The following is a 27,935-nucleotide window of genomic DNA, read 5'->3' on the forward strand; positions in this document are numbered from 1 at the left end:
TCATACGCCTAGGCCGTGGTTTGGGGTGTGACAAGTGTTGGTATTACAAGATAATACCTAAGCTTCGATCCAGGTATAGGAATTAATTGTTCATTTGAAATAGGGATAAGATAGGCTGGTAAACCTTTTCTTTCCCTCCTCATTCTAAACCACCCAAATTGTTAGATGTCATTCAAGAACATGATGGAAAACTTTGTGCGCAAGGCTAAAGAGGCTGGAATTGCCGAACCTTTCCCCCGAGGACAATATGAGTGAAGGTTACCATGAAGCATACTTCGACCAAGACATAGAACATGATCTAACCAAACCCGTATATAACCTCGGAAGCAAACACTATCCAATAAATGTTCCCGATAGCCCACCGAAACAAAGAAGTGAACCACCAAGGCACTCAAGCTACTACCCACCAACAATACCCATGTACCATCCATCTGAGATTCCCACATACTATCCGTCAGATATCCCCACATACCAACCATCAGAGATACCACCCTACTACCCATCAAGCAACCCAACATATTTACCACCAAATCCTCACCCATCCTATGCTTTCCTCTCAAATCGACCAATCAAAGAAGAACCAAGGTCTCCATCCTCTGACTGGATGCAATGCCACTCAGATCAACGAAGATGGCATACCGGAAGCTCTACCTTCAATGAAGTTAAGTCTCAACCCAACAGGATGAGGGTGATGATGCCCTATGAAAGCTTTCACATGCCACCAATCGTAAAAGAGACCGTTCAACCCATGGAAGAGGAACCAGAAGACGAAGAAGAACCTAAAGAAGAGGAGGAACCCGAGGAGGAAGAGGAAGATCCAGAAAAAGAATCTGAGGAAGAACCGAAAGAAGAGTACCCTGATATCCTAACGAGATATCAACACCGATGGAGGAATCACTCACTTCCCAAAACGCAAGCTATGGTCCTGTTGACCCCTATGTTCAATACCTCGAGAAACTTAAGAACCAAGCTTCATCAAGTTTTCCACCTTTTCAAGGCACGGTACCGGCGGAAGAAGAGCAAGCTAATGAGATTAGAGAACAAAACAAAGCTGCTGAAGCTTTCTTCCACTATGCATCCGACGTGATCGCTTCCCCGTATCCAGAACCAAGGAATCATTATGACATGGTGTGACACTCGTCAATTTCAGGTTAACTCCGTTAATCCGAACTCCGTTAATTCAAACTTAAGATCACACGAACTGTACCACATATCTCATTACATTTAAAATAGGGTTTAAATGACGCATGACAATCACTACACAAGTAGTCTTTCGGAATTTCACCGAAACACACAAGAGTCGACTCAAACCGTTGGTGAACAAACGATAAGTATTTGATAATTATGTATTAATCTATGTGTTACTTGATATTTATATATAACACACTAAATTCAAGAAGCAAAAGCCTAGTTTATGCTAGAAATTGATTAACTAGAAGTTCAGGGGGTTAAGTGTAACATAATTAATATTATAATAAAATATTATCCAACCCTAATCTCCCCCCTACCTACGATGGTTCTTCTCTCCCTCTCTTCCCCTTGGCAGCCGTAACCCACACACACACACACACACACACACACACTCTTTTTCAAGCTTCATGGAAGGAATCAAGGTGCTAGATAGGTAATTAACATCCCCTTTAGTCATTCTATGAGTTTAATTATGCTATTGAAGGTGTTAATCAAAACCCTAAATCTTGAAAGTGATGATTGATGATGAGTTAGAATTTAATTATGTGTTTGTTGATGATTTCTAGTGAATTGATAACTAGTTGTGTTATTAGTGATTGTTAATTGCATGTTTCTTGAAATTGAACTTTGAAGTAAAACCCTAATTGTGCATGTAAAGTGAAATTGAGATGCATGGTTGGTGGATTATGCATCTAGAGGGTTGTATGTATGAGTTATAGTGCATAGGTTAATTGTATGTTGAGTTTTGATGAAAACTGATGCTAGACAGATTCTTGAATTCGTGTTTAAATGGCTGCAACTCGATGTTAATATTGTGTTTGGAAGTAATTATTGACTCTATGATATAATACGTCGAGTCTAGTTTCTAGAAAGTCTGAATTTGTAATTTTTGGGCATGTAAAAGTTAGTTTTTATTATTTTACAAATCTGTTGTGCAAGTCTGATTCGGGAAGCCTGCTGGTAGGCTGTTTTGCAATTAAGATATCTCATAAATGACAAGACCAATGGGGTTAATTCCACTACTGGAAGTTAATATTTTGAGTTAGGAATCTAACCCAATTGGTCTTGCATTAATTGGATTTTCCATGTAACGGGAATAACAAATAACATTCTGTTGCGCATGATAATGACTGCTGTGTGTTTACTGTGATGTTTTGATTATTGTGAGAAAACCGTATATGATAAAAATATAATAAAAATATTTTTAGAAACCTAACTCAAGTGTGCTTCTGTGATGATTTTTGGTGATTTATTGTACGTGTATTGATTTATTAAATAGAAAAATCTTGTCGAGTTATGCCTAGATAAAATAGTTGCTGAATTACTTAAGTTAACATGAAAAGTGCATAGTTGATCGATGTTTGCTATGTGTATGACTTAATTGCCCTTGTGGGAGTTAGTTTACTAGTAATGTACAATAGTAACACTTGACACGATATTTGTTCACGCATGTAGCTTATCACCAACGTGTTTGTCGAGTCGCACTTATTTCACAAACGAAACACGAAACGTATCTCATGCATAAGTTTTATGTGCTGAGTCTAGGGACTCACTCGTAGTATAAATACTTAGAAAATCTCATTTTTGTTTTTAGAGCACTAGTGAGGATTTTCTGTGACGCACACCTTTCTCGGATATTTTTCTTATCTTCGCAAACAGTGAGTTTCACGGCCCCTTTTACTCTTTTTAAACGCTTTTATTAGGGAGAGATAACATACTTCACGCTTTAGATTTTGTTATTCTTTATATATCACTTGTAAGGCTAAGTGGCAACAAACCAACTAAAGTCCTTCATAACATCGAACAGGTTAATATTTGGATAATAGCGAGTCACCTTTGAGTAGTACTACTGGGTTTGACAAACCCCACCCAACTCTAAGCTCGACTGTAGGTCGAGTGAGTGTAATCTTGGCTAACACATTACCATGGTCGTGGTTGACATGGTAGCAAGGCAATTGATAAACAATCAGCTTCGGCGTCGAACACTTAGTAATACATGCTTGATAGGTTAGCTACCTATTGATATATAATTGACTTAACACTATCTGGTAACGCTAAAACGCAAACACTTTATTTGTATAAACTTATGAACTCACCAACCTTGTGTTGACACTTTTAGTATGTTATTCTCAGGTAGCCGAGGCGGGCGCGCGGTATAGGACATGCATTCGCTAAACACTATTGCTTTGAAAACTCCTTATAATTTTTATCTTGATAACTTGGGTTTAAGTCGTCTTGTGTGGCGCAACTTTTTTGGTTTACAATTTACGCTTCCGCATTTCATTTTAGACTTGATGTTTTGTTGGTTTTGAAAACTTTAAATATGGTGTATGATTATAACTAATGATTGGAATCCTGATAGTTCACTCCCTCTAACAGTAAAACTCCGTTAGTTGACTTTGAGGGTGTGACACATGGTAACAATGGGTTACCGTGACCCACCTCCCAGATATGAATACCCCAACGAAATCCCGCAGTCACAAGAGGAACACTTGGACCGCGTTTTCCATGAGTCGGACGAATTAAGGAAAAAGATGACCGTTGATGGGAAGAAAAAGAAGAAGATAGGAGAAATGCTTCTTCGGAGATGCAACAAGTTAACCAAGGTGGTGAGAAAGTTCATGAGAGATTTAAGATTGAAGAAGAATGTGATGGAGAAGTTGTGTGTGTAATGTAATCGTATGTGTTATGTGTTAAAAGTGTAATAAAGAACGTTAAGACGTTCTTATGTAAAGATAGGTTTATCGATATATATATATATATATATCAATCACATGATATATATATATGTGTGTTGTAAACTAAATACATATATATATATATCCTTTTGTGATATATATATTAATGTGAAATAAAATCTATGTTTAATAAGGAAAAATTTGTTAAAATTTCAGATATTAAAAGACATATTGAAAAAGAAAAAGATAATGTCTGAACAAAGTAACAACGTAGAGAATGCTCGAAAAGAAAAAGAAATAAGAAAAGAAAAGGGGAAAGTCCCCGTAAATAAACAAGATGAACCGATCCCCGAAAAATATATGAGTCAAATACAAAAGATGATAAAGGATGCGGTTAGAGAAGAATCTATGGCAATATCTCAATCAAAACTTTCCAAACATTCCCAATCTGTTAATCCTTCCCATAAGTCCGTTAAGTCTTGTCCAAAACCCTCCCATGTCGAAGAAAGTGTCCATGAATCGAATGCTGATGGCGGAATCCGCCAAGAATTCAAGAAACTGAATATTGGAGGCTGTTCTTTCAAAGATTTCAAGTATTTCGGCCCAAATGAATATTATGGAGATAAAAGAGCTATCACAACTGTTAGATGGATTGAGGAAATGGAGTCAATTGTCATAATAAGCAAGTGTTCGCGACAAGAAATGGTGCAATACTCCGCGAAATGTTTAGAGGTGAGGCGTTGGAGTGGTGGAACACACTAATTCTAAGTAAGGGACGCCAAGTTTTATACGATCTTTCTTGGGATGAATTTAAGGCGATGATAATGGCAAAGTTTTGTCCCATGCATGAAACCGACCAAATCCAAACTAAGTTTCTTAATCACAAGGTCGTGGGGACAAATCTTAGAGAATACAACACCAAGTTTCATGAGTATTGTCGTTTGGTTCCCCAACTGGTTAATCCTGAATCCAACAAAGTAAAATGGGGACTACCGCGGGAAATCCGCGATATGGTAAGGTCTCATTTACCTCAAACTGCTGATTCCGCAATGGAGTTAGCTGGTTACTTGATGGGCGGAATGATCCGCAACAAGGAAGAAGACAAAAAGATAACAACGACAACCACTCAAGGAAGAACAAGTGGAGGTGCCAACTGTCACACCCCGACTTAGGGCCTAGGCGTGTGACTACGAGTTGGTACCTGTTTTGTAAATATATCAGAGTTATGGGTTAATTTTAGCGGAAGACTTTAGGTTGAATATAATATTAATTTACATTGAAAATTTACTCGGGAATTAAATACCCGAGTATTAGTTTACAAGATGTAGGTTTTATATTACAAGGATTTGTAGTTATAAAAAACGGAGCCATCTTGTACGCGCTTCTATCTTCATTAAGACTCCAATCCTTGTTAATGCTACTTTGCTTAATTACCTGCAATGGGTTGAAAAAATACGTCAGCTATATGCTGGTGAATACGCATGATTCTATAAAACATTTGAATGACATTATAATACAAACATAGTTTTCTTGACAACCCCAGCGGAAGCATTACTACTTCCGGTATATGTACCACTTCCCTACAGCCATAACGGTATTCTCCGAGCCAAACGACCCTGAACAAAGAACTGGTCATGACCGTTTAGTCCATGGCTACCTCACCTTGATTGATTGATTGGACTTAACAGTTATGTTTGGATCCAGACACATGCATATTCGGTCTAAGTTGATTTTATTCTCTACTTTGTATTATAACATTTTAGAGATCATATGACCTCATGAAATCATTGACTGACTCGTTAAGACAAACGCCCGTTCATCTTTTCGAGTATAAATATGTTTTGATTGATTGATTGAAAAGGTTAACGTATTCACCTGTATCGTCGGAGTTGGAAAACCTTGACTCATTGATTGATTGTGAATGATATTTAACCTATACATAATTGGTTTGTATAAATACTTGAATGATGTTACTTGATTAAGCTATGATTGTAAGCTTAACCTTGAAATCGTTTATCCTTTAATTGTGAATGAAAACACTTGATTTTATGTGACGTTTGATATAGCATGCTTTGGCTTAATAGGTTCTATCATGTTGGTAAGTTTCTCCAGGTAAGTAAACGGGTCCCTCAGCTGATTGGGATTTATACGAATTACTTTTCCTTAGGCAAGAAACTTACTACTAGTGATATCCCCCTTACAGTTACTACATGCTCGTCAAATATATCTTTGGTTGACATTACTTTGTTATGAAGTAACGTTTATGAAAACTTGATTGTGAATGTTTATAAAATACGATCAAGGTTAAAGACCATAGCCTCGATTGATAGTCTAAGCTATAATTCAAATAACTTAAACATAACTCCTACCTTAATGCGGATACTTAGATTGATAATAAGAAAAAGGCAGGATCTTGATCTACTCGATTATACGATTGCTAGCTTGATTATAACTTCGTTCCTTGCACGAACTATGAGAAAATGGCACGACAATGGGGCACGCCTTTCTAGGTTAAGTGTGTGAAGATAGAGGTGTGATGGGATGAGGAGAGCTCAATACCCGTCACCCCCTTTTATAGGCTGTTCTGGTGCCCCACGCGATGGGTTCCTTTACCCCATCGCGTATCGCGACGCCGCCATTTTAACATCGCCTTACCAGATTGTGACACGTGGCCTGTCATATTGTACCACGTGCTGACACGTCGTTGGACACGTGTCCAGTGACTGAGCATGGTCATCGCGATACGCGATGATCGTTATGTTTTGGGCCGTAGCGTATCGCTACGCCGCCCATTTATGGGTCTACGTGCAAGTCCATCGTGCTATGTGATGGGCTTATGTTTTCCTCGTCACGTATCGCGATTGGTGAAGTTTTTCAAAACATTCATTTTTAGTCCTTATACTTTCTAAGTTAGTATTTTGGGCTTAATTTTATAGGGTAAAAGACGCTGTGTTACACTAACTACAAAGGCAAAGGCGCAAATCATAGTCGATCTGGGTTCAACTCGAACGCTCCATTCTGCAAGATATGCCGAAAACGCCACCGAGGGCAATGCCGACATGCCTCAACAACCGTGTGTGAATCATGCCAAAGACCGGGCCATGCTGCTGCTGACTGTTGGAAGAATAAGATGACGTGCTACAATTGCAAGGAGATGGGAAATCTGAGTTTCGAGTGCCCAAAGAACAAACCCGTAACTGGTGGTGCGGGTGGAAGTGGCCAGAACAAGAAGGGAAATGCAAGAGTCTTCGTACTCGACACGAAAAAGGCCGCTGACATGCCGGAAACCAATACCGGTACGTTTCTAGTCAACGACACCTATGCTAGAGTTTTGTTTGATTCGGGTGCCAATTTAAGTTTTATAGATTATACATTTTGTAGTCTATTAAACGAACCTTTAACAAAGTTAAATAAAACTCTAAGCATCGAGACTGCTAGTGGCGAAATCGTTAAGATCTCCGAAGCCCTTGAAAACGGAAAAATTCATTTAGTTGGTTATATTCTGCCTATCCAACTCTGACCAATGGAACTTGCTGGTGTTGATATTGTACTTGGTATGGATTGGTTATCCAACAACCATGCTCGTATCATCTGCAATAGCAAAACCGTTGAACTTCAAGCCCCCAATAAACGAACTATTTGAATTGAAGGGGACAAAGACGCTGGCCAAGTTAGCATAATTTCCATGATTAGGGCTAACAAATGTTTAAATCAGCGATGCTTAGCATTCATGGCCTACGTCACTGAAGAATCAAAGCCAAAGAAGATTAAGGACGTACCTGTAGTCTCCGACTTTTCTGATGTCTTTCCTGATGAACTTCCCGGAATCCCTCCCGATCGTGAGGTAGAGTTTAGGATCGATCTTATTCTCGGTACTGCTCCGATCGCGAAAGCACCATACCGTCTTGCTCTAACTGAGATGAAGGAGCTAAAGAAACAACTAGACGAGCTTCTCGAGAAAGGCTTCATTCGACCGAGTTCATCACCATAGGGAGCGCCGATTATATTTGTCAAGAAGAAGGATGGATCTATGCGTATGTGTATCGACTATCGTGCGTTGAACAAAGTCACAATCAAAAATCATTATCCACTCCCTCGAATCGATGATCTTTTTGACCAACTTCAAGGTGCTATTTTCTTTTCTAAAATCGATCTTCGTTCCGGTTATCACCAACTCAAGGTTCAATCCGAAGATATCCCGAAAACTGCATTCCGAACAAGGTATTGACATTATGAGTTCACGGTCATGCCGTTTGGACTTACTAATGCTCCAGCTGCGTTCATGGATACGATGAACCGAATTTGTAAGCCTTACTTGGATAAATTTGTGATCATATTCATCGACGACATATTAATTTATTCTAAGTCCGAGGCTGATCATGAAGTCCACCTTCGAACTTTGCTTGAAATTCTTAGAACCGAGAAGTTGTATGCTAAATTCTCAAAATGCGAGTTCTGGTTACACGAAGTACAATTTCTTGGTCACATCATCAACGTCAATGGTATTCAAGTCGATCCCGCTAAGATTGAAGCTATCTCTAAGTGGGAGATCCCAAAATCGCCAACCGAGATCAGAAGTTTCTTGGGTTTGGCCGGCTATTACCGTAGGTTCATTGAAAATTTTCCCGAATTGTTGTTCCCTTAACTTCTTTGACTCGCAAAAATATCAAGTATGAGTGGGGAACAAAGCAACAAGAGGCATTCGATATACTTAAACAAAAACCCACCCAAGCACCTATACTGCCCTTGCCAGAAGGTACTGAGGATTTTGTTGTCTTTAGTGACGCGTCTTATTTCGGCTTGGGATGCGTACTAATGCAACGCAAGAAATTAATCACCTATGCCTCTCATCAACTCAAAATACACGAAAGAACTACACAACTCACGATCTAGAGTTAGGCGCCATAATATTTGCACTTAAGATATGGAGGCACTATCTTTATGGAGTAAAATTTACCGTGTACACTGATCATAAAAGCTTAAAGCATATCTTCGATCAAAAAGAGCTTAATATGCGCCAACAACGCTGGATGGAGACTCTCAACGACTACGACTATGAGATTGTTTATCATGAAGGCAAAGCCAACGTCGTGGTTGATGCCTTAAGTCGTAAAGAGCACGAAAAACCAAAAAGAGTCCGAGCATTAAGGCTAGAACTTCAAGTCGATCTCTTCGAACAAATCAAATCTGCCCAAACTCAAGCGATCAATGAAAACAAGATCTCCGATGAAAAACGTAACGACACCTTTGACTCGCTAGTCAAAGGTGACGATGGTATCCTTAGACTCGGAAATAGGATTTGGATACCAATCGTTGGAGACTTGTGTGAGAAAATCATGAACGAAGCTAATAAGTCTAAATACATGATGCACCCCGGTAGTGAGAAAATATATCAAAATCTCAAATCGAACTACTGGTGGAATGGGATGAAAAGAGATATCGCTTCGCATGTGGCGAAATGTTTAACTTGTTGGAAAGTCAAGGCTGAACACCAAAAGCCTTCGGGATTGCTTCAGCAACCCGAACTTCCCGTATAGAAGTGGGAGTTAATAACCATGGATTTCATAACCAAACTCCCAAAGACGACTCGTCAACATAATGCTATATGGGTAATTGTGGACCGCTTAACAAAGTCCGCACACTTTATACCTATCAATGAGTCGTATTCAATGGATAAACTAGCGCGTATCTATGTGAACAACATAGTTGATTTGCATGGAGTAACGCTGTCTATAATTTCTGATCGAGACAGTCATTTTTAAAAATTTTGACATGTGTAAAGCATCTGACATTTCCGACGAGATTTTTAAAAATCTCGGGGTTTCCATCCATATTTCTAAGTTAAATCGTTTTGAAAAAAGCAGTCTCTCCAGCCGGTTTTTATATCTTTCTTATCTGGTCCGTTCAAATTATTATTTTTCCTAACTTCATCTTCCTCATCTTTATCTTCTTCATATTCTTCACCTTCATCTTTAATTCTCCACAAATTCATAAACCGATCTTAAACTACACGAAGCTTCCACCACCGAACAACTCGCCGGAGCTTTACCCCGGTTCAATTTCATGGCGCAAAGACCGTTATACCCCCACCCTCACACCCACTGTTGAACCAACGTCATCGCGTATCGCGATGACGTGGCCTGACACCTCTTGCACAAGTTCTGCCACGTGTCCCGACACGTGGCCACACGTGGCACTTCGTCCGCCACGTGTCAACACGTGGCACACCGTCTGCCACGTGGCAGACCTACGTGATGATTGGCCAGGGCTACATCGCGATACACGATGGCTGGGCACCCATCGCGTATCGCGAAGGGCTGCCATATTTTGCGTATAAATAGCAAGTCCGGGATCTCACAAATATCATCCCAAAATCAGTGTTCCAATCTATCTCTAAAATCTCACTAGAATTCCATATCCATATTAACGATCCACCTCGTAAAACGTGCCATAATACCTCGATTTTCGTGTTCGTTTCCTCGAAGTTCATGTGACGGGTGGTCCATGGGACAACCCCTTAAATAATATAAAAGCCGTAAGAATTATGTTTTGAATAAGTTTATTTTGTGGAATTAGATAACTACGGTTTTGTTGGTGAATTGTAGGTTCAAAGATGGTTCCGGGGCTATTATGGTGGATACCGAGGCAACCGAATGGACCGAGAATGTGTGAGAGATTAAAAAATGAAGAAAACAAAGAGTTTTGGCTGAAGACCACCGTGACCCACGGTCCAACCGTGGGCCACGGTCCAAATAAATAATTGAAACAGAAGCCACCGTACCGTGGCCTCTGACTGACACCGTAGCCTCAACCGTGACCCACGGTTCAACGTGGGCCACGGTCCAAAATTTTCAGATCACCACCGTGACCCACGGTCCAGCATTTCCAGAAGAAAACCGTGACCCACGGTTTGAACCGTGGGCCATGGTGCGCAGTCGTAACTGCTGTTTTATTATTGTTTATTACTCGTTTTTTGCTAGACTTTTCATTATCTTTTCATCAAGAACCACCTAGGGGCGATTGGGAGAGAGCAAGAACGATATTTTGGTGATTCTAATCAATTGTTTGGGTTTATGATTTGCTTGATTAACCTAATCGATATGGTGATGATTCAGACAATGTGTGGCTAGTCATCTTTATGTTCTCTTCCAAAGTAAGGTTTTCAATTAGATACTTGTGAATCGTTTATGTTAATTGTGGGATAGTCTTTTGATCTTATGAATATATTGTTTGGTGATTGTGAGTTTGTATTGTAATTGTTAGTATTGTTTGATTTCGTGTTCTTGACTATCCGTTCTTGGTGCCATAGGCAATCGAGATTTAGTAGAAGAGAATTAGGGTTGATAATACTAAACTGATTTTTGAGTGACAACCTTGCGTTTGTGTAATCCAAGTACTTAGTCCTCGTTTATCACAATCAATTGGATTTTCACAAAACTATATTCGTGTAGTTTGTTCCATAAATAAACGTTAACTTGATCTACATTGGAAACCTGAAATTGGAAGAGAGCATTGTTTCTCTTATTGTTTAAAAACTTGTTTAATTGCTTTAGTTCTTTTTATTAATCAAAACCAAACAACCAAAATACTTGATTTTAATATTTGCATTTAGTTTAATTTAGATTAATTATCAAACTACTAAGTAACGCATATTCCACAAAACTCCCTGTGTTCGATACCCGCTTACCGCTATTTAATTAGTTGTATTCGGTTTATTTTTGAGTGAGTCTTCGACCTCACGTCAAATTTTGGCGCCGTTGCCGGGGAGTAGTGCGCAACGTGTGTTAGTTTTAGTAGTTTTTGTTTGTTATTTTCGGGTTTACGCTGGTTGTGTTAGTGTGCAGGTACCTACAGGTGTATGCATACTAGAGGCTCTAACAGGTCATCACCGCTAGTAATCGATCCCGAGATTGACAGAACACTCCAAAGAAACCGAGTCTTACTTAGGGAGAATAAGCTTCTTGTTTCTCCAACAGCATCAAACAATATGGATTCACCAGTTCCCACTTCGGGTCAACCAGCCCCGACTACACCTCCACCAAATCCACCTCCACCAATCACTACTACTACATCAAGTGATCAACCACCAATCATAACCGAACATATACCCGCCCAAGCCACCTATGCAACATCATCTACATTGCCACCTATCACCAACCTTTTTCCTCAATTTGGTACGTCATCATCATCTCAACGATATCAACCACCACCATTTCCACAATCACAATCAAACTACCAATACCAACCCCAACCGTTTATGCCACATTCAAGAACACAAGGTGACGGATTTGGATATGGGTTTGACAGTGAATTTGATGGGTATGAATATGAAGGTAACTACATCGGAGGTGATGGAGGAAAGATGGTAAATCCGGGAACTTTCGGTTATGGTCAATGGTAACAACCACTGGTTATTCAAGAGGTTAATCGACAGCAACAACCACCGGCGGTTGTTCAACAACAAGCTCCCATCGGTTCAACAAAAGTTCAACAACAACCACCGGTTGTCGTTAATCAAGTTCAACCACCACCGGTTATTCAACAACCGCAAGGGCAACCTCAAGATCAACAATTCCAACCACAAATGCCCCAACCACAGTTTCAACAACAATATGCGCAGCCAAGGCCGTTTATAGGCAAATGGGTCAACCGAGAGTACCGATGGGTGTACCAAGAAGGCATGCAAGAGAGATGGTAAGGGGGATTGAAGCCCATTTCCGACCAATTATTACTAATAATCCGTCTCCAGTAGTTATCCCGCACAATCAACAAGGGAGGACATTTGAAGTGCGAACCAATGCACTCCAAAGTCTACCTAAGTATAAGGGGCTAGCAACGGAAGAACCATACTTTCATTTGGAGGCATATGACTCCATGTGCAACACAATTGGGGGTCAAGGTTTTTCGGCGGATGAGGTAAAGTTGGTTCTTTTTCAATTTTCTTTGGAAGATAAAGCAAAGAGATGGTTTTACACTTTGCCTTCCGCATCTATTTATACTTGGGCTGAAATGCAACAAAGATTTTTAGAAGAATTTTACACGGCCCAAAAGACTAATGATGCGAGAAGGAGTTTGAGATCTTTCCAACAACAATCGGGCGAAATGTTTCACGATGCGTTTGAACGGTTTAATATGATGATCAAGAATTGTCCGCATCATGGTATTGCTCTTTGGGAGTTATTGAATGCATTTCATGAGGGGTTGAACACGGAAGATGAACAAAACTTAATGTCGATTACAAACGGGTCATTTGGTACAAACTATGAACAAGATGATTGGGCATATTTGGAACAAATGGCGGTTACATCGAAGAGAAAAGCTCAAACCGGAAGAAGGGCAAGACCGGCAATTGGTAGATCGCACGTGCAAGCGGTGGAAGAAGAAAATGTACAAACCACCAATCAGGTAATCAATGTTTGTACAAATTGTAATGAGTTGGGCCATGCGGCGGGGGTGTGTGTGGTTGGTCAAGCACCGGTAGAAGAGGTAAATGCACTTCAAGGGGGAGGTGGTAGGAATTACAACATGAACTCCAACACCTACCACCCCGAGTTGAGAAATCACCCGAATTTTCGATATGGAAACCCGGCTACTCAAGCCAACCCGAATTTTCAAGGAAGTCAAAACAATTACGTTCTTCGTCAACAATATAATAATCAAGGTAATTATCATGGCGGGAATAATCAAGGATTTCAAGGTCAAAGCGGGTCAACGGGTCAAAGTTCATCGGGTGGAAACGAGGTGATGGACATGTTGAAGTTGATGCAACAAGATATGCAACGAAGAAATCAACTTGATGAAGTGAGAATGCAAAAGGATGAGGTTAGAGACAAGGCCATCCAAGCGTTGACCACACAAATGGGTCAACTTGCAACCGAAGTGTCGGATTTGAAGAAGAATAAAGGCCAATTGCCAAGCGACACAAAGGTAAATCCTTCTCATAACTCTTCTCGTAATGTTCCTATTAACCATGTGAGTGTTTTAAGAAGTGGTAAAGAATATAAAAAAGATTTATCACCGGGTGTGGTTGATGAGGAAGTTGAGGATGTTACGGGTAACGAAAGTGATGATGATGAAATAGTAATAACTAAACCCACTAAACATGTCACTTTTGAAAAACCGTTACAAAATCCGGGTCAAACTTCAAATTTAAAAGATAAAGATAAGGAAGTAGAACCAAAGGTGGTTCCATTTCCTTCAGCTTTACTTGACCCGGGTAAGAAAAATATAATTTCAAGAAGGGGTCCTCAAAAAGAAGAGATGTGGGAGGTCTTTAAGCAAGTAAAAGTAAATTTACCCTTACTTGAAGCAATAAAGCAAGTACCCGCTTAAACAAAATTTTTAAAAGAATTATGCACTCAAAAGAGGCAACAAAAAGTGCCTTTAAGAGTGGATTTAACTGAGCGGGTAAGTGCGGTTTTAAAAGGAGATCTTCCTCCTAAGCTTCAAGATCCGGGAACGCCTTTAATTAACATTCAAGTAGGCGATTTTCAAATGTCTAAGGCGTTACTCGATCTTGGAGCCGGAGTAAGTATTTTACCGGGGGGTTTATATGACCAATACGATTTTGGTCCTTTAAAACGAGTCGAGACAACGGTTGTGTTAGCCGATTTGTCTCATAAACTCCCCCGAGGAATTGTGAGGGATGTGATAGTAAAAGTTGAAGAATTTTACTATCCGGTTGACTTTTTGGTCTTAGACTACTCATCGGTTGACTCGACCCAACAACAAAATGTTATATTGGGTCGACCGTTTTTAAACACCGCTCATGCTATTATTGACTGTCGATCGGGCATAGTTGATATGGCTTTTGGAAATCGGAAAATGAGATTAAATGTGTTCACTAACGGATCTAATGCTTTATGTGGTGATGAGTGTTTTATGGCAGATATAGTTGACACGTGTGAACCACATGATTATGAGGACGATGCTTTGGAAGCATGTGTTTGTGATTTTTCTGAACAGGTACATCTTTGTGCATTGAGGATGGAAGAGAAAAATCAAGACGTGTTGGCGGTTAAAGAAGGAAGACCACCATGGACTCATCAAATTGAAAATCTACCGGCTGTGATAGATTCGGGTACAAAACCGTCATTGGAAAGTCCACCAAAGTTGGAATTGAAGGATTTGCCAAGCCATTTGAAGTATGCGTTTTTGGGGGATAATGACACATTACCGGTCATTATTGCATCCAATTTGGAAGAGATGCAAGAACAATTATTGAAGGTGTTGAAGGCAAACAAGGCGGCCATAGGTTGGACAATTGCTGATTTAAAAGGCATTAGTCCATCTATAGTTATGCACAAAATCATCACCAATGAGGAGGCAAAACCAACCCGAGAGACTCAAAGAAGGTTGAATCCCAATTTGAGAGAAGTTGTGAAGTAAGAGGTAATCAAGTGGTTGGATGCGGGAATCATCTATCCTATCTGGATAGCACATGGGTAAGTCCTACACAGGTGGTACCGAAAAAAGCAGGTATACAGGTAATTAAAGATGAAAGCGGTGAACAAATCGCCACCCGACCGGTCACCGGGTGGCGAGTTTGCATTGATTATCGCAAATTAAATGCCGCTACATCTAAAGACCATTTTCCATTACCTTTTATTGATCAAATTATTGAAAAATTATCGGGTCAAAAGTATTACTGTTTTTTGGATGGGTACTCGGGTTATAACCAAATTGCCATTCACCCGGATGACCAACACAAGACTACTTTCACCTGTCCGTATGGCACTTTTGCTTTTCGGCGAATGCCATTCGGTTTGTGTAATGCCCCGGCCACATTCCAACGTTGTATGATGAGTATTTTTTCGGATATGGTCGGGGAATCACTCGAGGTATTTATGGATGATTTTTCCATTTTTGGCCCAACTTATGAAAATTGTCTCAATGAATTAGAAAAAGTTTTAAAAAGATGTGTTGAGACAAATTTAGTTCTAAGTTGGGAGAAAAGTCATTTCATGGTGCAAGAGGGGATCGTGTTGGGTCATGTGATTTCGGAAAGGGAAATGGAAGTGGACAAGGCAAAAGTCCGGGTAATATCATCTTTACCTCCACCTAAAAACATTAAAGGGGTAAGGTCATTTTTGGGGCATGCAGGTTTTTATAGAAGATTTATTAAAGGCTTTAATGTAATCACAAAACCTTTATGTAATTTATTGTTAAAAGATGGTCCTTTTGACTTTACTAATGAATGTTTGCAAGCATTTAATGTTTTGAAGGAAAAGTTGGTGGAAGCTTCCATTTTACAACCACCAGATTGGTCTAAGCCGTTTGAGATTATGTGTGATGCTAGTGATACTACTATCGGAGCGGTATTGGGTCAACGAGTTGATAAAAAACCTGTGGTCATTTATTATGCAAGTAAAACTTTATCCGAAGCACAACTTAACTACACCACCACCGAAAAAGAATTGCTTGCGGTGGTTTATGCTTTGGGTAAGTTTCGCTCGTATATTTAGGGGAGTAAGGTGATCGTGTATTCGGATCATAGCGCGGTTCGATATTTGATGGAGAAGAAGGATGCAAAAGCACGTTTAATTCGATGGGTATTACTTTTGCAAGAGTTTGACTTAGAGGTTCGGGATAAAAAGGGTGTCAAAATGTCGTGGCGGATCACCTATCCCGAATTCCATTGGAGGGTGTTGATGATCCAATGGAGATAAACGAACGGTTTCCCGATGAGCAATTATTAGCCGTGTCGACCACACCATGGTATGCCCATTTTGTGAATTACTTAGCAACGGGATCTATTCCAAGTCATTGGGTGAAGAAAAGAAGACAACGGTTCATGGCCCAAGTGAAGCAATATATTTGGGATGAACCGGACTTGTTCAAAATTGGTTCGGATCAAATGATAAGGAGGCGTATCCCCGATTCCGAGGTATGGGAAGTTTTGGCTCATGCACATGCATCGGCGTGTGGAGGTCATTTTAGTGGTCAAAAGACGGGTTACCGGGTGCTCCAATGTGGGTTTTATTGGCCCACCATTTTTAAAGATTCAAGTGCGTATGCCCGACATTGTTTAAATTGTCAAAAGTTGGGTAGTATTTCAAAACGGGATGAAATGCCATTGCAACCGATTTTGGTGTTAGAGATTTTCGACGTATGGGGAATTGACTTTATGGGCCCGTTTCCAAACTCGAATGGATTTTTGTATATTTTGGTTGCGGTTGACTATGTGTCCAAGTGGGTAGAAGCGATAGCAACAAGAACGAATGACCATTCGGTAGTTTGTAAATTTGTTCAATCAAACATTTTTTCTCGGTTTGGGATTCCGCGGGTTATTATTAGTGATGGTGGGTCATATTTCAAGAATTTCAACTTTGGGAAACTTCTAAAAAGGTACAGTGTGAATCACCGAATTGCTACTCCTTATCATTCACAAACAAGTGGACAAGTCGAAGTGTCTAATCGCCAAATCAAAGAAATTTTGATGAATACGGTGCGGGTCGATAGGAAGGATTGGTCTTTTAAGTTGAATGATGCATTATGGGCGTATCGGACCGCTTACAAAACTCCTATTGGCACGACTCCTTATCGGTTAGTTTATGGGAAAGGGTGCCATTTACCAATGGAATTGGCACATAAGGCGTTTTGGGCGATTAAGAATGTTAATGCGGATTATAAGGAAGCGGGTGAGTTAAGAAAGTTGAAGTTGAATGAGATTGAGGAAATTCGGGATGAAGCGTATGAATGTGCTTCCGCATATAAAGACAAACTAAAAAAGGTCCATGATGCAAAGTTGAGAAAATGGACTTTTGAAGTGGGTCAAAAGGTGTGGTTGTACAACTCAAGGTTGAAGTTGTTTCCGGGTAAGTTAAAGAGCAAGTGGATGGGCCCATATGTCATCACAAAAGTTGGTCAATTTGGTGATGTGGAGATAGAAGATGTCGAAGAACAAACGAAACAAGTGATGAACGGTCAACGACTTAAACCTTATTTGGAAGGAAAGGACATCAATATGCTCGATGTGGACCGGGTGAGTTATTTGTTACGCTCACCGGATGAGGAAAAGAACTAAAAGGTCAAGGTATGTTGTATATTTTAGTTAGGGTAATTTAGATTTTATTTAACTTTGGTTTAAAAAAAAAAATTTACCTCTCCGCTTTGGAGTTGTCCAAATCAAGTGTGGGGAAGTTCTTATGATTTTTATACCGTGTTGAGGACAACTCGGGTTTTTCATGGGGGGTAATTTAATTTATTTTTGATTTTTGTTCTTGATTTTTATAGCTTTAAATTATTTTTGTTCTTGGTTTTTACTAAAAAAAATAAAAAAAAAATTAATTAGGTCGGATTGTGAGCCACGGTTCGGCGAAAATAATTATGGGGAGCCGGGTTTTTGGGTTAAATAAAGAATTAAAATTAACATTTACAACAAATCTACACCACATAAATCACCTAACTTCATTATTTACTCCATCTTTCATCTTCTTCTTCCTAAAAACCCACCTTCACAAACCCTAACTCTCATCTTCAAACTCTCATAACTTCTTCAAATCTCTACCAAATCAATCAATTTTTGAGTCTATTTTGGCTAAAATTTCACAAGGATTTCGAATATACCCTTGAAATTGAAAGAATCTCCTGTTTGGTTGGTCGATTTTGGACATTAAGTGTCCGAAAATTTTTGAAATTTTTGGGCTTTTGGTTTAGTTTGAAGCTTTCTTCACATTCAACAACACAAAGGTATGAATTTCTTGTCATTATTGATGGTACATTGTGTTGAAGTTGTAAGTTTGAATGTTTATAGGTACCCACTTGCTTGTTTGAGTAATGAGTATAATGATTGTATGGTATGGTTGTGGATAATTAACAATTGTTACAAAAATATGTTGTTATATTGATTAATTGGAAATTATTGGTTGAAGCAAGTGTGAAATTTTTGGCCAATTAATTAGCAAGTAATTATCCACAACCATAATAACAAGCAAGTGTGGGGATGAGGTTGTTTATCTAACTTGGTTTGGATGGGTTGTTTGTTGTGTGTAGATGGGTAGAATGGCAGATAAGGGTAAGTCAAAGGCATCAACTTCGAGTGGTCGGGCAGCCCAGTTAAAGAGGCAAAGAATGCAAGAAGAGCAAGCGAATGTTCCGGTACAAACAATGAAACCCACTTGGAGGGGTGGGGGGTTGACAAAGTACCCATTGGAATGGCAAGCGGAGTTGTTTGTTGATAAAATGGCTACGTTAAAACACCGATTTCATGGATTTATGTGTGAGAGTGAGGTAAACGATCCAGGGTTTGAAGTTTTTGGTATAGTCGACAAGTTTAAAGCTTTGGGTTGGGAAGCGGCGTTAAAGTGTTATGATGAGGAAACGAACACTTTGTACGACCAAGAGATTGAAGAATGGGTATCTACGTTACGATGTCCTCCCTACAAAAAGGGGAACGAGATGAAGTTAATTGGGACGGTAGGAGGTCATGAAGTAGTGATGTCATTTGATTCACTTGATGAGATTGCACTTTTTGACACTAAGCCAAGTAAGTCATATGTCTACCCCTCTTCCCAAGAGTTATTCGATTGCCCCGAAAAACACCCTAAATGGCACGACATGGTAGATAAAGTGATTAAAGCAAGAGTCAATAATAGTGATACGATTTTGAGAAAAAATTTGAAGATTGAGGCAAAGTTATTGATGTCTATCTGCTTGCACAATGTGATGCCTCGTCGGGGGGACATTTCAGTAGTGAGGAATAGTGATGTTCCTATTTTGTATGCACTGATGTGTGGAAAGCCTCTTATTTCTTTTCGCTATCTTGTCATGCAAAATATTTGGATTAGTCGAGAAAGTAATAAGCGGAAGTTAATTCCGCATTGTCGACTGATTACAGCTTTGTTAAGAATCATGGTGTGATTACTGATGAGTCGGTTGGAACACCAAAGGTACTTAAAGAGTTTATATTGAAAGATTTGCTGGGTTGTGATTACTCACAAACCGATAGGCATCACTTGCTTGTGCTTGATAATGTGAGATGGAAAGTTTTAAGGGAGGATGTTGAAGAGGATGATGATGATGAGGATGAGGTGATAGAAGAGTTAAGTGAGCCCGAGTACATGGAGGTGGGCGGTGGTAGTAGTTTCCAACAAGGGGGTTGGGACTTTTCGGATGGTTACAATTCTTACGGGAACAATTGGGCCCATGTGGGGTCGATGAATGAAGTGGTGGAGAGGCATAGGCCATCCACATATGAAAACTGGTCAGATGAGTCGCGTTCATTGTTCGATCATCAGACGTTTATGGGAGCTTATGCTGAACGGGCTGCGAAAGAGAGGCATGATCGGTTAGAGATGTGGAACCGCGCCAATGCGTATGGGCGTGAGCATGAAATGAATATGAGATATTTGGATGATCGTAATAGGAGGATGCATGAACAGTGGCATGCTGGTGTGCCGGTTGTAGCGGATCCACAAGTCGTGGATTATACGACTCTTCCTCCGTTTGACGGTTCGGTACGATATCCCGAACCGCCACTTCATCATTCAATGTGGATCGATCCAATGCAATCAATGGCACCTCCACCACCACAAGGAGAAGGAAGCAGCGGCGGTGATGGGGCATTTAATTTTGGCCAATTCCACGATTTCATGACATCTATTTTCGGGCCGGGCCACCCGCCATACAACTGATCGAACCGCATGAATCCAGGTGAACCCCGTTTTGTATATTATGTATAATTGTTTTTACCTTTGTTTTCAGTTAATTTTGGGTGGATGGGTGTTGGATGGAATACTTTTGATTAAGTATTAAGGGATTGTGTTGGAATGAAGGTGGTGTTTAATTAGTGGTTTGTTTTTATTTTTCTTAAAACCGTACATTGGAGACAATGTATCCCAAGTGTGGGGATGAGGAAAATTTTCCTTTATTTTTGTTTGCTTTGAAAAAAATTTGAAAAAAAAAATGAAAAAAAATAATAAAAAAATAGAAAAATGAAGAAAAAGTTTAAAATGTTTTAAAAGAATTGGAAAGTGGTAAGATGGCGGGGTGAAGTTTTGGGTCCCTTTTCATGGTCACAATTCCTTAAGTTATATGTGCCTAGTTGCTTTTAAAAAAAGAAAAGAAAATTAAAATGGACCGTTTAGAGGGGATAACGAGTCAAGGGGACGGGTATACATGTTTCATATCGGCAGCCTATTATTCCAGACATATTGTGAGATGGCCCCTATACTTAATACACATATTATATAATAGATATGAAACATGTCTTAAACCATTGATTGAGGGAAACCGGTATGTTTTACAGACTTAGAACTTGCTTGTCACATGCTTATCGAGATCTTAATACCACCATCTGTATGGAGATTAGGATTTTAGAAAACCTTTACATACACTTTTCCTCCACTAAATAAATTTCCTTACCCGACATAATCCCCTTAGGAGCCCGTTTTGACCTCATTCCTGTTTATTTGTTAAACCAAACATTACACACCATTTCAACTTTGGCCTTCATTATATTTTAACCTGTGTGATGAAATCCAGTTCGTTATCGAGTTGTATATAGTCAGTTGTTGAGTCAGTTGTTGAGCATACTACACAATGTATGTATGTCTCGGTTGAGTTGTAAATATGTGTTTGTCAGAGTTGTATAATTGTTTGATTCAGTGTATTGTCTATCAGTAAAAAAAAAAAAAAAATCCAAAAAGAGAGTTCGTTCTTATTTAGTTATGTAATTAGCAGTCTGTTTATATTTGATTAGTTGTTTGGGTATTTGTAAACTGGGTTTCATTCACCTTAGTCACTAAATATGCCTATTTCGCACCCAACCTATGCCTCAGAAAAACCCTAATCCTAGTCTTTATGCAACCGGTGGGTAATGGGTGGAGATAAGACTGGCCAGCAAGCTTATTTTAAATTGTAACTCATACTTGGTTTTTGAGGGCAGAGACATATACTGGCACATTTTTTTTTTTGCTAGTCCAGATATTAAACCGAGAAGAGTGTTGATAGTGTGAGGGGTATGAACATGTATACTTGTTTAGGCGGTTCCATAAGTTTTAAATGGTAACATCAAATTATTTGGTGGGTTATCAACTTTGATCTAGTGCACCCGATAAAAAAAAACAAAGGAATAGGGTATGACTTGGGACCTTAACTGAACCGGACTTGTGGTAAGATTGGTGGAAACAAGTTGAATGTAATCGGAAGTTGTTTTGAGATGTTGCTTGAGGACAAGCAACGTGTAAGTGTGGGAATGTGACGGGTGGTCCATGGGACAACCCTTAAATGATATAAAAGCCGTAAGAATTATGTTTTGAATAAGTTTATTTTGTGGAATTAGATAACTACGGTTTTGTTGGTGAATTGTAGGTTCAAAGATGGTTCCGGGGCTATTATGGTGGATACCGAGGCAACCGAATGGACCGAGAATGTGTGAGAGATTAAAAAATGAAGAAAACAAAGAGTTTTGGCTGAAGACCACCGTGACCCACGGTCCAACCGTGGGCCACGGTCCAAATAAAAAATTGAAACAGAAGTCACCGTACCGTGGCCTCTGACTGACACCGTAGCCTCAACCGTGACCCACGGTTCAACCGTGGGCCACGGTCCAAAATTTTCAGATCACCACCGTGACCCACGGTTCCGTGGGCCACGGTCCAGCATTTCCATAAGAAAACCGTGACCCACGGTTTGAACCGTGGGCCACGGTGCGCAGTCGTAACTGCTGTTTTATTATTGTTTATTACTCGTTTTTTGCTAGACTTTTCATTATCTTTTCATCAAGAACTACCTAGGGGCGATTGGGAGAGAGCAAGAACGATATTTTGGTGATTCTAATCAATTGTTTGGGTTTATGATTTGCTTGATTAACCTAATCGATATGGTGATGATTCAGACAATGTGTGGCTAGTCATCTTTATGTTCTCTTCCAAAGTAAGGTTTTCAATTAGATACTTGTGAATCGTTTATGTTAATTGTGGGATAGTCTTTTGATCTTATGAATATATTGTTTGGTGATTGTGAGTTTGTATTGTAATTGTTAGTATTGTTTGATTTCGTGTTCTTGACTATCCGTTCTTGGTGACATAGGCAATCGAGATTTAGTAGAAGAGAATTAGGGTTGATAATACTAAACTGATTTTTGAGTGACAACCTTGCGTTTGTGTAATCCAAGTACTTAGTCCTCGTTTATCATAATCAATTGGATTTTCACAAAACTATATTCGTGTAGTTTGTTCCATAAATAAACGTTAACTTGATCTACATTGGAAACCTGAAATTGGAAGAGAGCATTGTTTCTCTTATTGTTTAAAAACTTGTTTAATTGCTTAAGTTCTTTTTATTAATCAAAACCAAACAACCAAAATACTTGATTTTAATATTTGCATTTAGTTTAATTTAGATTAATTATCAAACTACTAGGTAACGCATATTCCACAAAACTCCCTGTGTTCGATACCCGCTTACCGCTATCTAATTAGTTGTATTCGATTTATTTTTTAGTGAGTCTTCGACCTCACGTCAAATTTTGGCGCCGTTGCCGGGATCTCACAAATATCATCCCAAAATCAGTGTTCCAATCTATCTCTAAAATCTCACTAGAATTCCATATCCATATTAACGATCCACCTCGTAAAACGTGCCATAATACCTCGATTTCCGTGTTCGTTTCCTCGAAGTTCATGCCACTCTCCACCAACATACCGACCAAGAAGGTGTTTGTTATATCTCGACGTCAAGGCGGTGAATCTCGTAAGGTGTGCCGACATCTGGTAAAAGATTGGGTTTGTCGTTTGGCGTGCCAAGGAAAGGAAAACTAGAAGAAGGGTTGAACGAGAAGGAAAGGAAGGTGAAGCGGCGTTGGAGTGCTGCTCGAGTAGTTAGGGTTTCTATTATCCAACCAAGGTAGGCGTAACGCAAATGAATATAATAATAAAATGTTATAAAAGGCTTAAACTTTAAGTCGAGGTTATACTCGATACCTCGATAAAAGAAAAGAAAACATAACAAAGAAAAGAATAAAAGATAAGATTATAAATATCGATAAGTATATATATGTGTGTAAGTATATACAATCTTTGTTATGAAAATATTATTTAAGTAATAATAACTATTCTTAAATAATAAAAGAAAAAGAATACGTTTCTTAGAGAAGAAGAAACGTAGGGTTTTATAAATAAACTAAAGGTTTATAAATTACTTTTTAACTAAAGGTTTTAAAGTAAAGGAGATTTATGAACTAAAGGTTCATCGAGGTAAAGTTTATAAAATAAGACTAAAGGTCTTAAGCCGGATTGTATATCCGACTAACAAATGTTTATACTCGTACCATAGGTGCGAGATAACAAGGGAAAGACCCTCGGACGGTGTTTGAAGCCGATCCAAATCAAAAGGTGAATACGCCCCAACTTTTACAAACTTGTTTTCAAACGAGTCAAACGTGCTATATGAAAAACTTTACATGAGACTAAGTGTCTCTAAAACATTTATAAACAAGGGTATAAATACTGTCCTCAGGCTATAGTGTACGTTTGTCTGGATCCTTTCATATGTGGTGGGCACACGCCTGTGGGGAGGATGGCCTTGTGTATACGTATAGGCACTCAACTAGTCGAACGCTGCGGTGTTTCGCTGGGGGAACCGAGTATACAGGCTTGAGTTTATAAATTGTATGGTTTTAACTTGATTATTCCTAAGTCACGTTGGGCCGAGGCTTACATAGTCTCGAGAGGTAATTAAGTAAAGAAAATATTTTTTTAGCGTCAGCATATTCACCAGCATTCGTTGCTGATGTATTTTCTCTAAATTCCACATTAATTTCACACTGCAACTCTCACTCTTTATTTAAACTCATCATACCTTTTCAATTTATTATTATTTGCTGCTGTGGGTTAATAATCATTTAATATAATAATATAATGGTGGCTACTCCAAACCCTAAGGTAGTATTATCACGACCTCCGTCTCCGGCGAAACCCAAGCGTACGCCGTTGTTACCTTCTGACGCTGATAATAATAATAAAAACAATGCTCCGATGCCACGTCGGATGAAATCCAGAGAGGTAAGTTCACGTTACTTGTCTGTTACTGACAATTCTAATTCTAATGCTTCCGTCACTACGACGTCATCTTCGAATTCTGTTTCTACGCCGATGAGACGGTTTCCGTCGCCGTTAGTTACGTCATCATATCTGATGACGCCGTTATCGACGATGAGTGATAGTAGACGAGCTATGTCGACAGAACGACGTCGTCCTGTGACGCCGCGGACTGGTGAGAAGTTGGTAGCTGCGAAGATGTTAATGGCTACGCCGGTGAGGAGCTTATCGGTTTCGTTTCAAGCACAACCAGTGACGGTAAGTAAGGTATCGAATTCACAGTCTACTGGTTTAAGACATTGTGCACCGGATAGGAGGAATGTGACTCCGGTTAGGAAGTTAATGACTCCGAAGGCGGTTGATCAGCAACGGTGGCCGGCGAGATCGAGTGTTAGGAATAGGATTGCGGATTTTACTAATGAGGATATGAAATTGAGTGGATCTGGAACTGTGAGTGCTGTTAGGAGTTTACACAAGTCTATGATTAGTGAGACTAAATTGAAACCTAACGAACCGGATAATAAAAATAATAAGAGTGTTGATAAGTTTTTTAGTGATTCTGATAGTTCGGATCGTGAGAGTGTCGCCTCTGGTAGCACCATAAGAGGTGCAACACCTGGCCGCCTTATGGTGCCAGCTAGATATAGGCAAGAAAGTGTTAATCGTCTCCGCAGGGTACAGTCGGAACCTGTTTCACCTCAAGTGTCTCTATCGAGAGGTATGCCAAGTCCGACAAGAGCCCCGCGGCGGAGTAGGGTTTAATAATAATCATATGGGCAACACGCCTTCGGTTCTTGGATTTGCTGATAAAATTAGGAGGGGAAAAGTAGGAGATAGCGCCATTGATGATGCGCACACCTTGAGACTGCTGCACAATAAGCATTTGCAGTGGCGGTTTGCAAATGCAAGAGCAGATGCTGCTATGTTGGCTCAGAGAGCAACTGCTGAGGTAACTACTTGTGCATGTCCTTTCTGATATAATTACTTTGTTTAGTCTAATGTTACAATCTGTTACAGACAAGTCTATATAATACGCGGGTGGCTATATCAAAAATGCGACAATCGGTTATATCCAAACAAATTGAGATATAAAAGTTGAGCCAGAACTTGAAGCTCTACAATGTCCTCAAGAATCAGGTAAGAATGTGAATTTTCAAATTATCACTTCATTTATATCATGATTATGCTGGACAACCATTTGTCCTAGTTTCAGTCTTATGATTGTATCTATTTGTAATACTTCAGATGCCATATTTGAAGGAGTGTGATCAAGTTGTGAGGGATCACATTGTTTCTTTGTCCGAGATTATTGTGGCTTTGGAGTCTAGCACTCTTCGCCATCCACTTGTTGATGGTGCAAAGGTATTTTGTGTTTTATGCGTATACAAATAATTATTCTTGAGGTTTCATGTTGTGGCTTTGAATGTTATAGAAAAGTATTGATAACTTTTGTTACCTTTACAGGTGAATGTCCAAAGTTTAAAAGATGCTATCCGTTTGGCGGATGATGTGATACATCCGATGGCATCAGTAATACGCCCTTTAGTGACACAGGTTTGTTGACATTCTTTAACCCGAAACTAACCCAAACGCGTTTAGATAAACCCAAACCTGCGAATTACATATAAGGTTTGTGTAGTGTCAGAAATTTGCACCCTTAGTTTGAATATTGGAAAGTAATTTTGTATGATAGGGTTTAGTTAAGTTCCTGAAGAAACTGATATCTAAAAATGGTAAACTTTATGAAGTTTTGGTTTTGTTACCGAAGATATGATATCCAAAAATCTCAGGCAGAATACACTCTTTTTTAGTTTTTTGATTGCTTAGTGTTATTCGAACAGTTTTAAAATAAGGCCCATGAGTGTTCATCGGATCAGTTTTCATTTAATTCGGGTTATTTGGTTCAGTAACTGAAAACCGAACCGAATAAGTTAAGTGTTCAACCAATCTGAATAACTAAATAAGAATGCAGTTCGGTTTTTGTTAAAAATCGAACGAACTGACTTCAACCGAATAAAACCGGTTTCAACTATAAATCGACTCAAGTAACTGATTTATAGTTGAAATCAGTTGTATTCAGTTTATAGCGAAACTGGACCCAATTCTTATTCAGTTACACTTAAACACTTATCTTATTTGGTTCGGTTCGATGATTAAAACTTCTGTTCAAGGCCGTGATTCTTACTCATATTTAGGCAGCGGGGTTTAATCATATATGTATTTTTCTCTTTCTAGTTGTATGTCTTATTCACTTTATATGATTTTCTATTTAATATTAGTAGATTTGTATTTCTATTAATAATATCTCTTATCATATTGCACATATATTGTTTCTAATGTTTCATTGTAATACACGTAAATTTTGATGCCCGATGTCTCAAATTTATGAGTTCGGTGTTATATCTGTGACTCATTTCCTAACAAAAAATAAAATTATCTTAACATTTTGTTAATTAGCCAGTGTGTGTGTGTCTATATCACGTAAACTATACATGTATGGAAGCATTGTAAAACAAAACCTTGTAAACAGGCAGAGCATGTGAACACATTGGTGTCTGAACTTGCAAACACAACAAGAAATGAGCATTCTATGATCGCTGGGTGCGCGGATCTTTTGTCAAGACTGACACACATGGAGGTAACCATCAACATTATTTATTATGTATTTAAGAAAGAATGAAGTGACATGAAGTTGAATGAAAGCAGGTGCAAGACTGCATCTTGAGGGCACACCTATTACAGCTGCGCAATGAGTCAACATCTACCGTCAACAACCATAACTGAAATGTAAAGCTGATGTTCCTCTATCTTTGGCTGCTTACTGAATAGTTGCTAACTAACATGAACGGGAAATTCCTACCTTACCGCTTTGCCTTAAAACGGGTCTTCTAGTTAATAGAGTTTTTCGGAAATTCCTGTTTGTGAGGAGTAAGGTGATTCTATTTTGACTTTCAGTTTTACATAAACGAGCAGTTTCTATGTAGGTAAGATAGAGAATGTATACATGCATATGGAGACTGGAAAT

General features: G+C 39.2%; 1 pseudogene; it reads left to right on the plus strand.

The window, feature by feature from the left end:
• The first annotated feature begins 24,730 nt into the window (after positions 1-24,730).
• Positions 24,731-27,694, plus strand: LOC143539583 (QWRF motif-containing protein 2-like; annotated as a pseudogene).
• Positions 27,695-27,935: the final 241 nt, after the last annotated feature.

Source organism: Bidens hawaiensis, unplaced genomic scaffold (assembly GCF_021521415.1).
Source record: "Bidens hawaiensis isolate Kalapana, Puna unplaced genomic scaffold, B.hawaiensis_p1.1 tig00011949_1, whole genome shotgun sequence".
Lineage (NCBI taxonomy): Eukaryota > Viridiplantae > Streptophyta > Magnoliopsida > Asterales > Asteraceae > Bidens > Bidens hawaiensis.